Here is a 13,057-nt window from a genome sequence, read left to right on the forward strand (position 1 = left end):
ATTCACTTATTGCCAAGGGAGGTGTTATCTTCTCCTTAGGAATAAAGCAACTAAGGAGACTATAGATTCGGCATGAGAGTCTGAAATTCCGAGGCGTTGAATGATATAGAATGACACCATGTACCACATTCAACTTTATCATAATCATGGCCAATGAGAGGTTTTGCCTCAGCGTTGCACGTCGGTCGCAAGAGGCATGGACATAAACCACTTTTGCTGTCGTCTCTCCGCCGCCGCTGGGGTCAGGAAAATATAAATCCTTGAAATGGCGCGTGCAAGTTTGACTTGGCTTGTTCAAGTTGCAGTGGAAGAGATGAGATGCTCAAAAGCGAACGTAGTCATGTCTTGACTGGGCGAGGTCAAGAATATGAGATAAGTACGAAACTTTCATCTATAAAAATAATTTCTTTGATTAAAAATTCTTTATTAAAGAAGCTTACAGAATGAAAATAAATTATGAAAAATGCTTTTTGTCTGAGTTTTTATTATCAATTTCTGATGAGAATTGGTTTATCCTTATTAGCTTTCAACAAAGCTCTGATACCAGCTGCTGTTTTGTGAGGTCCCCCGCCTGCTCCGGGGCTCGTGTGCCGGCCGACGACAGAAGCGGTGTCGGCCTCCCATGCGAGGGCGGGGTCCACACACTCAGCTCCTCGCCCGCGGATGCCGGGCGACCCCTCCGAGACCAGGCCGCTCGTCGAAAGACTCCCCTCGCCCGGAAGGCACGCAATTCTGCCAATTGGAAAAAATCTTCTAACGGGGAAATTACATGGCCTCCCTCACCTATAAATAGACCCTCATTCCTTTGTATTTTCATCTGTGCACTAAACTATGCCGGTATTACTCTAAGTTAAGCTTATTTTCTATTATCCTCTAAAAATCCTCTACAAATTGAAGAGATTGGAGCTTCTCTCTCTCTTCAATCTTCCTTGGAGACTCCAAAAACATACCAAACCAATTGATTGGTTGGGGACCTCTACTGTGATCAAAGAATCAAGTAATTTAGGAGGTAAAGTGTGGATTATTGTCTTCTTTTTCTTAAATCTCCAAATGTTTCTCTTCTCAACCCCTCTGAATGGCTTTTGAATACTATTGAAGTTCTTTAATGTATTGTAATGAAGAAACACAAATTTCCATTTATGCTTAATTTATAATGGTTTTTAAGCATTTCTCTCTCTCCCCCCCAAAGAATGTTCATTTCTATGACCTATTCTCAATTCGAATGAAGCTTCTCCATGAAGCATTTCTCTAATCTAAAAGTAATTTCTATGCTTGTCTAATTGGAGGCCAGAATAATGGCTTTTTAATACTCTTATGTTATTTAATTTCATGTAAAATTAAGAATCAATCCATAATTGGATAATGATCCAATTAATGGTTATTCTAATCACATGAATAATACTAAACTTTATTCTTTCAAATTTATTGAGAATTATCAGTAATAGCAACGGAGCTATGGCAAAATTTTTAAAAAATAAACACATAAATCATTTTCATTTATATTATGAAAAGAGGACTTCCTACCATATTCTAGGATTAATCATCCTAGATTTAAAAAATTACAAAGATTGTTACTTAATCCCAAGAAAGTACCAACAAATTGTTTGCGTTTTAAATCATGTAGGTAGAGAAGAAGAACTCCTACGGCAATTGTAGGTATAGCAAAGTGGTGTGGTTGCTTCATTGACCAAATAATATAATGTGTACACTGGTGGATGGATGGATGGATGGATGGATATATATATATATATATATATATATATATATATATATATGTATGTATGTATATATATATATATATATATATATATATATATAGTAGTTTTAAGTGCCCAGTTCACTCCAGAAAGTCCTCAAATATGAAGGTTTTTTCATTCCTGTGTGGAGATCTAGGGTTCGATTCTACACACGTGGCATGTAATTCATTACCCTTCTAGCATTTTTGTAAAAAAAATTGAAGATTGTCATAAACTTCAAAGAAATAGGGTTTGAATCTGGGCTTGTCGCATGTAATTTCACGACCCCTCTAGCAATTTTTTAAAAATAATGAAGATCGTAATAACTTCCAAGTTTTTTGCTAATGAAAGAAATTTTGTAGAAGTTTAATATTTCATTTATGTATCGTTCTAAGAAAGGTGGCTCAATTTGTTCCTTTTCCAAAAACAGGCTGATGAATTATGAAAAAGGGAGAGGCGAAATTACAACGACTCCAGCCACGTGTCCTCCATGCGTGGACACTTGACCGACGCGTGGACACGGTGCATGTGACCGCACGTGTCCATGCATGCGAAAAAAACAGAAAAAAAGCTATTGGTACTGGTCTTTTTCGAGTTCGTCGTCTTCGTCCCTACTGATGGCGCCCAAATTCAGTAGATGGCAGCTTCTCCCAGCGGCGAGCAGCCTTCATCTCCCTCATTCATCCTATCGTCATGCTCTTGGGTTACTTCCTGGTGGCGCCCCCGGTCGGAAGTTGGAGGCATAGCACCAGATACATCTAAGGTACATTAGCCTGTTGACCTTCATCAGCAGATAGACTATGTTCTGATAGCCTCTGTTCTGATTCCTGAGATCGGCCTTGCAGGAGGAGCAGATGAGCAGAGGTCGTGGGTGGTGGCATCTTCTTTTTGTGGTGTATCTGCTCTCGAATTTCGAAGAGGGATGTATCTGTAACCGATGGGATGACTGAGGGCCTTGAATTTCTTTTGACCGTACTAATATGTTCTGTGTTTCTTGCAGGAAGCTCCCCCGTCCCATCAGCAGCGGCGGTCGGCGATAGGAGACAAGCTGGACCTTTGGAGCCCCTCCACTGCCCTCCAGGTCGCTTTGCCTTAGCTTCATTTTCAGCTTCCCTGTCTTGGTTCCTGGATACTGTCTGCATGTTGATCCCCTTCTACACCTGTTGGGCCTTGAATGGGTTTGCTTACTGCTGCCTGCAGATTGGCTCAATTTGTTCCTTTCCAATGAAGTTCTAAGCCTAGTAAACTACCTTCAAATTTCAATTTCAATTATGTACCTTTCAGAGAAAGACACCCATATTAATGTCAAGTGACCTTTACACACTACCATATAGCCCCTTTAAATTTGAGGCCTGCATGGCAGTGTGTAGAAGGCGAAGCTACCAGTTATGGCTGAGAGTTTGCAGGGCTCTGCCATGATCAGGGGCGCTTTTTGGGTTGCTTTTGTTGTGGTGATAGCTGTGCAGCAAGGTTCACTGGTAGAAGTAGAGGGTGCTGCGGAAGCTGACTTGGTGGAGAGGCTGCCAGGGCAGCCAAAGGTCCGCTTCAAGCAGTATGCAGGGTACATTGTCGTGGATGAGGCAGCTGGGCGTGCTCTCTTCTACTATTTTGTAGAGGCAGAGACACACCCACGCTCCAAACCCCTCACTCTCTGGCTCAATGGTGGTATGGCCTCTCTCTCTCTCTCTCCCTCAATTCGCCTTATTTACTGAGTTGATAATTTGAATTCCCGAGTGTCAGGACTGAAGGACTACTGAACATAAAGCCTTGGTGCTACATTATTTTTAGCATGCTGATCAAAGTTGCTGGCTGCTCTTCTGTTGGCTATGGTGCATTTCAAGAGTTGGGTTCGAAACAAGCACTCTTGGAACAAAGGTTCGTAAATGTTAGGGAAAAATTCTAGATATTTACGTGTGGGTGAGAGAGAGAGAGAGTGGGTAGCTAATTACGAGTGTGAGTGAGAGAGGGAGGTGAATGAGTGAGAGGGAGAGTGGGATAGACAGAGCTAATTACGAGTGTGAGTGAGAAAGAGGGAGAGTAAATGAGCGTGTGAGAGAGAGGGGGGGGGGAGGGCGGGAGTGAGCGAGCGTTGGAGAGAGAGAGCTGTGATAAATTTTTTTTGAATATATATATAGAGAGAGAGAGAGGTATTAACGTCGGTACAATGCAACATGAGGGCATATACGATCAACGGTGGGGCATAGGGAGAGAGAGAGAGAGAGAGAAAGAGAGAGAGAGAGAGAGAGAGAGAGAGTCTGTGGACTCTCTGCTCTCGAGTCTCCCCTGAGAAGTGTGGCATTTGTGCATGAAAAAATCACGCTTTCCAGCTCTTGTAAACTTTATTCGTTGGCTACCCCTTTCTTTCAACGCACTGTCCATTTTGAACTTATTCCACGTCACAATTGAACTAGTGCACGTTTTTTCTAAACAATTTACACCCTTACAATGTTAAAGGGTTTTTTTTTGGAAAATTTGGAGAGTTTTGTCAATGGGTGTGTAGCGGTTTGTGATTGTGAGATGGGAGGTCCCGAGTTCAAATCCTAGCATGCTTATCGGTGGCATCCAATCCGTTTGTCACCATAATTTCAGGAGTTTTGAGCACACAAAGTTCCATGAAGTGGATGGCCAATTTCATGAGAATATGTCGTCCGTCCGAGTGTATTTGAGGCCGATTGGAAACACTTGTCACTTATAACCAAAGTGAAAAAGGTAGGGTTAGGTTTAAGAAAAAGCATACCCATTATAACATTATCATTCTTGAGGTGCCATTGAGTTAAGAGTGCATCTAATGTTTTACAATTCCTAAGCTCAATGTTTCATGCAAAAGGGTGTACGACTCAACAATCATGGCTATGGGGACCACAACTTCTAGGACTGTGTAAGATAGGAAAGAAAAACAAACCTCGGTCATGGAAGCCCAATTAGATTTAGATTTAGATATAAGTACTTGTACCACATGCTTATATGGGTCATATTCATTTGCGTCTCAATATTCCAAATGTATGAGTCCTTATATCACACAATCATACATATATTACTTAATACTCGTAGTGGTTTACTGCTTTATATTGTATGCATGTGTTGTGTCATTTTCTCGACTCAAGGTTGAAAACAATGGTAGCATGCTAAACTTACAGTCTTCAAGCAATAAGGACAGAGTCGTAATGTTACTTAGATATGTGTCCCAAAAAGCTCTATGGGTGTTCATTTTTTTGTTTTTCTATGCATCAAATTAGGAAACACAAGGGGTCTTTTTTGTAAAAGAAAAAGGAGGGTTTTTTTTTGGAAAATGGCAAACAAAGGGGAGGGGAAATTTTTTTAATATTGGAAAATAGAAAAGCAAAAAAGGGGGGGAGGGGGGGTGTGGTTGGTGGGCAAGGAAAGAGGGGGGGTGGTCTGAAAAGAGGTGGGGGCATTGTGCATGCGGTGATGTATGTGCACGATGTGCATGCACAAAGTGGAATATACACACAATGCACGTGCATGCACGAGTGGAAGGTGTGTGATTGTGGAAGGGTGCACATGCATGTCTAAGATGTAAAAGGATGGGTGCACGTGCTTGCATGTAAAGTGTGTGCATGTGCATTGTACGTGTGTATGCGCGTGCTACCTATATGTGCATATGCCTTATTGTGTGAGCTTCTTTCATTGCATCCACTTAAGTTCTTTGAGTAGTCCATCCAATAATTGTGCCATATTTTTTATAATAGAAAAAACATTTCCTTTGTGGAGTTTTCTTTTCACTACATCAGGGCTAAAATTTGAAGGCCTACCCTAACGTTCAATTTCAAGGCCATAAACTAGTTTGACCTTCAAAATATATATGTTTATGTGAAAAATTTAGATAAATTTTCTAAATAGTGGCCTTTTTGCAACCCTATTTTCGTAGAGGCCTTCTATAGAAGGTTTGAAGGGCTTTGATGCCCTCTGAAGACTTCAAATTTCAGCACTGCTATTTCTACTCATTTAAAAAATAAGCTTTCTTTTAGCCTTACATATTATATTAAATGGTCTTGCATATGATATTAAATGGTCTTATAAACTCTAAGCATCACAAATTTCAAAATCATTTTGTAAATAAGAGTACCCATCTTTTCTTTCTTTTTTAAATCTTATTTGAAGTAAAACTTGTTATTTGGATATTATTGACGATGAACTACTAAAAAACATTCGTATATAATTCTATGCATTCATAAGGATTTGATTTTTTGCAATGCCTTTGTTAAAGGTAAGTTGAAGCCTTTGTTGAAGTATTTCCTTCGAGAATATTTAAGAAGTAATGGGAAATAATGTTTCAAGTTCAAAAAATATATAAAGTTAAAAATAGTGGAAAAAATAAATATTAGCTCTTCCTCTTCTTCATGCCAGTGAGGAAACGAATCAGTGTAGAGAATGAGATGAGCATTCTATCGAATAAAGTATGAATTAAAAAATAGTAACCAATCAAATTGACTCATAAATTGTAATCAATAGAATCTATTATCTTTTTTGAATAGGTGGGAATGGCCACTTCCCCCTCTAAATTATTGACACGAAATGGACTTGGCTTCTCCGCTATTCTGACCTGGAGTTATGGGGGAGGCGTAACAATCATTCTCTACCTCGCTTGCATATTTAACTGAGTGAGTCAATTAGTGTAAAGACTCATCTATTCACAGGTTAGAATTATGAAAAAATCCCTAAGATTTTTGATTTTTGATTGCCTTTATTTTATAATTTAATTATTTTATTTAATTATAAAATTGGCATTTAGTATACATTTTCTGAACTGAAATTGGGTAGATTGAAAAATGCGTTTTTATTGCACATTGCTCACATACACGGCCTATCTGTACGAGCCCAGAGGATCGAGGCTCAGACATCTAGCCGCAAGGCAGCCTTTCCAACCAACCAATCTCATGACTCTGCTCCACTCTGGCCCGTTGAGCGCGTCATCGCGCGTTTACCTTGCAGGGTCTCACCCTTCACTTGCCTTCATGCCCGGCCTGTCTCCACAGCCTAGACTCGGGACTTTCCATCCTGTGAGACGGTTCCATGTCCCGCTAGCCTGGTCGTGTCGTGCCCCGTCCGCGCCCCATCCGCACGGCACGGCTCACCACCCCACGGCTCCACCGTTTCCACCGTTTCAGTCCCATTTCCACATATCGGCAATCTCGCCCTGTCAAGGTGGAGGCACTCGGCATCACGGAACCTCACTCGCAATGTGGGAGGCCTAGCATGCCTACCCGCTGTGTGAGTGCTTCTACATGTGCCTAGACATGGGTCTGTGCTACGCCGCTCCCTTGCACCTCATCCCCATATAGATACATACTTTTTGGCGTGGGCTAGCATACCCGGGGCCTTGGATAGTATTCCCAACCGTCACACTATCAAGGGTTCCCCTCTCATGGTTGCCCTTGCCTCTATCTCTGCAACCCATTCACATTATGTAACACCCACCTATCCACCCCTCCCCCCAGGCTCCCCCAGTCGCTTATGAATATATTAGTAGCAACAATTACTGGCAGCCAACAACCATAGAGCCAAAATTTCTAGATGCACAATCTCTAGCCCAGCCTAGCTCCATAACCAATGCAACTTGACATTTGACAGCCTATCCCACTCCAACTCTACCAATAACCCAGGATCCAGTTTGCTTCATCACAAAAACAAAACAAAAAATATACAAACAATAAAAATAACACAACAAATATATTTTTTACATTCAAGCACAGGGGTGCTTTGGCATCACCAAGGCGCCCTTCAACCACTCACCAAAGCAAGAGGTCCTCACACTAAATCAAGAAACCATATGAGTGGATATTTCCACACTCAAGGGTTGCAACACTCCACAAGCTATACACATTGCAGGATAAACACATGATATAAAAATGAGCCATTTTAATTATTTTTAATACCAAGTTTACAACCTTAGTATCAGGGGTGTAAACCTTCAGGTCATACCTTAGGTTGGTCACCCCCTATGAGCCTCCTCATCTGAGTTTACCCTCCCTCCTTGTTCCTTTGCCTCATGTGCTCTTCATCCTCCTTGTATTTTTCCCTTGTTTATTTCATTGGTGCCGTTCGCTCTAATGTTCCTCCTACGATGAATCTATGCCCAACCAAGGAGAGAGAGAGAGAGAGAGAGAGAGAGAGAGAGAGAGAGATGGATGCTCAGTTGCATGTAATTTTTTCATGTGTGTACCTTGCCAAACTAGAAGATTTCATTAAGTTTTTGAACCATGTGGGATAGTTCACTCTATGTTTCAATAATAATTGATGATTGATGAAGAGTGCCCATTTTGTGAGGGGCACATGGCTACCCAAAAAAAACTTCTAAAGTTGCACATGCCATGAAAAAGATATGTTATCTAACTAATGTAAGTTTATTCATGGCAGCATCGAATCTTCTATTTGTGGAGTCACCTGTTGGAGTTGGGTTCTCATACTCAAATACCACCTCCGATCTCACCACCAATGACACCAAGATAGGTAATCTAAGGTGCTCTTATTCTCTAATGAAGGTTCACTGGACTTAAAATGATCCTCTCATGGGCTCTTCCATTTGACTGTGAACCCTATGTGACTTACCAATATATTGATGCTTATTGAGTTCACAAGACATATTAGATGCTTATATTTAACCCTATGTGACTTTCTAATATATTGATGCCTATTGAGCTCAAGCCGTGTTAGGCCTAGCCTTTGTCTTCTAAAGCATGTCTTCTCAACTAAAATGCCTCATAATCTTACCTTTAAGAAATACCTTTTCCCAAGTTGGGCTATGTAATGTCACTCTCCTTTTTAGGATGCACATGTCTATCTCTCTTATAGGATATGTTAATATTGTGCATTGTGTTTAGATTAGGCTTCTTTTTCCCTCTTACAAAGGTGAGCCTACCTAGCTCTTCTTTTGAATAGCAAGCCTATATTGTCCTTTCTATACAACACTTTCTTCAGAATAAGCCTATCTTGTTCTTTATTTAAAGAGGCTTTATAGTATGAAAGATTAATTGATTTAGTTTGAATTCTCAAGACCAAATTGCTTTCTTGTAGATTAGTATGAAAGATCATTAATTTAGTTTGAATGCTCAAGAACAAATTTCTTTTTGGTAGATTTTATTGCCCTGTGATATGTGTTTTCTTCCCTTGACTTATGCGGACAAGGTTTCTCAAGGTTCCACATGATAATGGACATGAGGTTCATATATCGCCACACAAGGTTAAAAATGGTTATGTGTCCCCACCAGAGAGTGCATTTATTTGTGACATCACATGGAGGGTGGTTTCTTTTCTTAATCTTGTTCTGTTCTTGGAATCTTCCTAGTGTACTCTAGACTCAGGTCAATACACATCTCTAGTTACTTATTGAGCCTTGTATTGCATGTTCTCATAAGATGTTTTCCATTGTGTTGGATTTTATTTCAACCTCATTAGGCTTGCAAGGATACTTCTAGATGAAACAAAAGAAATTTGAAGAACAATAGTATATTAGAGTAGAAAATCTATGTATGTGCTATGATAGGAGTACAATGTGACCTCTATTGGTAATCCAAGTACTTATTAAGAGGGAGAAAGTTCTTGTGCAAGAAGTTGAACGTTAATAGCCTAGACATGCCACATATAGTTAGTGTTTGGGATGGATTTGTGAGAATGTGAGGGATGATGGTTCTACGTTTGCCCTATTTAATTTTACCCTCAAATCTAAAAAAAATCGTGTAGTGGCACAAACTCTAAATTTGTAGAATTGTGTAGAGGCACTCACCATGAATCATATACCCTAAATTTAGAGAATCCAATGAAGGTGCCCCACTTATTTTGAGTATTCATCCTTCAAGGATTATTGTGCATTTACAACTATCTCTTAAGTTTCAAGTTTAGTATACAATGTACCATGGTAGAGGTGGAAATCGAGCAAAGAAGAAGCCGTGTAGCCATGGTGTAGGGTATTCTAGAGAGTAATATATGGCAATGATGTCTCTTAGCAAAAACTTGCATAATTGCATTTTGAATACAAATTTATCCCTAGCTCATTAGAAGGCTTAATGCTGAGATTTTTGAAACATACAGATAAAATGGGTTTGAAATGAGTCTCAAAAGTTTTGATCCACTAGGGGAAGGTTTATATGTCTATGTGGGTGTACTATATATTTTGATCCAATAGGGAAAGGTTTATATGTCTACGTGGGTGTAAATGATATTTTTAAGGGGTAGGGAAGGTGAAAGGTCTCTTAAAATTCGTGTTGTTATATGAGAAACTTTATGAAATAATTTTTTTCTTATTTTTCAAACATGTACCTATAATCTCAACATAGTTTTTTGATAGGTTATCGAAAAATACCTACATACTTGCAAAACTGTCAAGTTGGCTTAACTTTCTCTAGATGTATTGAATGATCTTTTTTGTTACTTTTTTGGTAAAAAGATGCTAACTAACCTTGGAAGAATACCTTATACAGCTCAAGATTCTTTAGCATTCCTCCTAAGATGGTTTGAAAAGTTTCCAGAATACAAGACTAGAGATTTTTTTTGACTGGTGAAAGTTATGCAGGTAATCTGTACTTCTCTACATGCACATGCATGCATGCACACCCCTGACCCCCATGTGCATCCCCTCTTGTCTAGATTCTAATAAAACCACACATGTGTGCATGCACACCCCCCACCCCCATGCTCATCCCCTCTTGTCTAGACTCTAATAAAACCACATATCATATGTGTGTGTGTGTGTGTGTGTGTGTATACATATATACATATACACATATAAGTTCTTGTAAGTATATTACATACCTATATAAGGTGGCTACTTAATAGCTCGATTGCTATTAACAACTCGACTGTGTAATTCAAATACATCAAAAGATAATAAACACCACACCTCTTATAAATGTAAATACTCAGTACTACACATAGTAAAAACTCATTTCTCATACAGGTAAACACAAAAAATGTTAAGGGATAAATTTTTTTCCAAATATTGCAGGTCATTATATTCCACAACTAGCCTCTCTTTTGTTGGAGTACAATGGTAGATCAAGCATTCCTATTTTCAACTTAAAGGGAGTAGTTGTAAGTACACAAGTGATTCCCTAATATTTAATCCTTCTCCTTTGATTCTTCTTATTCTAAGGGATTGATTTGGATTAGGCTTAAGTTACAATGGTTTTTTTTGGGTTATGTAGATTGGAAATCCACTTTTAGACCTAGCAATAGACATTTATAATGAATATTTATATATGTGGTCTCATGGAATCTTATCGGATGAGAGCTTTGATGGAATCACAAACTCTTGCAATTTCAACGACTATACTAAAATTTCTCCTACTCACAATGAGTCTATAAAGTGCAACCGTTATCTTAACACCTCCATTGTGGAAGTGGGAGACTTCATAAACTTCTATGATGTTGACATTGATGTCTGCTATACATCAATTGCAGAGCAAGAGATACGTCTTAATGAAAAGGCATGTGCATATCATTTGAATTTATTTCTTTAATTTTGAATGTGTTAAAAATATTAACTTGTGGCAAAACAAAGTGCAAGATTTGTGTAGTCTTCATTCTATATTCATCTACTATTGTTTACTCTCTCTATTATGACAGGTTCATAACTTTAGCCTAGGAGTGGATGTATGCATGGAAAGTGAAATAGGGTTTTACATGAATCTTCCAGAGGTGCAAGAAGCACTTCATGCCAATACTACACATTTAAGCTACAATTCGACATTGTGTAGGTATATGCAAAGTTTGTCTTTGGCATTGAGTTTCTCTTTTTTGGTGACGATCATCATTGTGTGAGTGGATGTGTGCACAGTTGGACATTGTGAAGGTACACCCAAAGTTGTGTGTTTGTATTGCATTTCTCTTTTTTGGTGATAATCATCACTATGTGCATGGGTGTGTGCCCACATATATGCTTACACATGCATACATACATATGTACACACATGCATATGTATACCTACATACATTCATAACTACATATGTGAATGCATGCATGTACATATGAAGAAGTTTACAAATCAAGTTTATATGTGTGTGTGTGGAGTAATTTACAAATGAACTTATTCCAATCATTGACATGTGATGTCCAGCACTACATCTTTGAACTATTCTAGTATTGACGCAAATCTTGAGATGAGACCTTACCCTTAAAGACATTTTGAACCATGGAATCCGTCTTTGGATTTACAGGTAAAATTTTTCTTTTATAATTTACATCAATTGTGCTTATGAAAGTAGTATTAGTTTGTGAAAATTAACATCTTGCGAATCACTTGCATGCTTAAAAAGGCAATTTGGTACACTTTTTGCTTACCCTTTATCCTCTCTTTTGGTAGTGGGGATCTAGACTCTATTATTCCTTTAACTGGCACAAGAACAATAGTTAATGAGCTAGCACGAAGCATGAATCTCATGAGGACAGAAGCTTATAGAGCTTGGTATAGGAAGGGACAGGTCCTTTTTTTCTCCTTCTTCAGTGTACTTGCTTTATCATGTGATTTTTATCCACATTTAACTTGCAAGGTTGTTTACAGGTTGGTGGTTGGACAATGAGCTATGGAAACTTAACATATGCCACTGTGAGAGGAGCAGGGCACATGGTTGCAATGACACAACCAACTCGAGCTTTACTCTTATTTGAGAGTACTGTTGTCCAGAATTTCTGAGTTTTGGAGCACGCGACACCAACTATGATGGTTTAGCAAACGATAGGATGTAGGGGATAGAAAAAGATATCCTGAGGATTAGTGAATACTAAGTCACCCCGCAAAATTCCCATGATTATGGTGGGATCAGCGTCTCTTTCTATATTTTGTTTGATTAAGGTTAGTTCTCCTAGGCCTATATCCTCAGATAGATTTATGTCATATTGAAGTAGAGAGAGGGTTAGTGTAGACAAAAACAAAGAAAGAGTGTGAGGAGGGGCCCGAGGAGTTACTAGCAACTGCGGAGGCCCACTCAAGGAGTAGACGAAGATCATCATTGGGTTCTAGCCCCGCTAACTTCTTTCTTGGATTGCGAGTTGACGCTCCAATTCTTGCATGCGGGACTCTGTATTGCTAATGAGATTTGATATTGTTGTTTCTTTGACCATCCTCGCAGCATCCAATTCTTCAAATCTTCGGCGGGTGGCATCATTTGGGCTCGCCAAGCGGTTGCTTACCTTGCTTGAGCATCGGTCATCTGTTGTAATCTTTGTGTGCTGCCAACCTCTCAGTGTCTTAAAGTTGTTTCATAAGCAGTGTCACTGTTTCCTTGTGTGCCAACTCATTTCTGTGTGCTTCGACCTGGCTTGCACTTATTGTTTGATTGAGACCTTTGATCTTCTCGGCATGAGT

At 39.3% G+C, this 13,057-nt stretch overlaps 1 pseudogene across 1 annotated transcript; it reads left to right on the top strand.

Annotated features, from left to right (window-relative positions):
- The first annotated feature begins 2,359 nt into the window (after positions 1 to 2,359).
- On the top strand, positions 2,360 to 12,385 carry LOC147623947 (serine carboxypeptidase-like 42; annotated as a pseudogene). The gene is made up of 11 exons (XR_015269267.1): positions 2,360 to 2,499; positions 2,582 to 3,415; positions 3,539 to 3,611; positions 8,115 to 8,207; positions 10,175 to 10,266; positions 10,699 to 10,784; positions 10,898 to 11,191; positions 11,319 to 11,449; positions 11,810 to 11,909; positions 12,056 to 12,173; positions 12,254 to 12,385. The product of XR_015269267.1 is annotated as a serine carboxypeptidase-like 42 (transcript).
- The last annotated feature ends 672 nt before the right edge of the window (positions 12,386 to 13,057 follow it).

Source organism: Cibotium barometz, chromosome 26 (assembly GCF_041138505.1).
Source record: "Cibotium barometz isolate CiBa-2024 chromosome 26, ASM4113850v1, whole genome shotgun sequence".
Taxonomy (NCBI): Eukaryota; Viridiplantae; Streptophyta; class Polypodiopsida; order Cyatheales; family Cibotiaceae; genus Cibotium; species Cibotium barometz.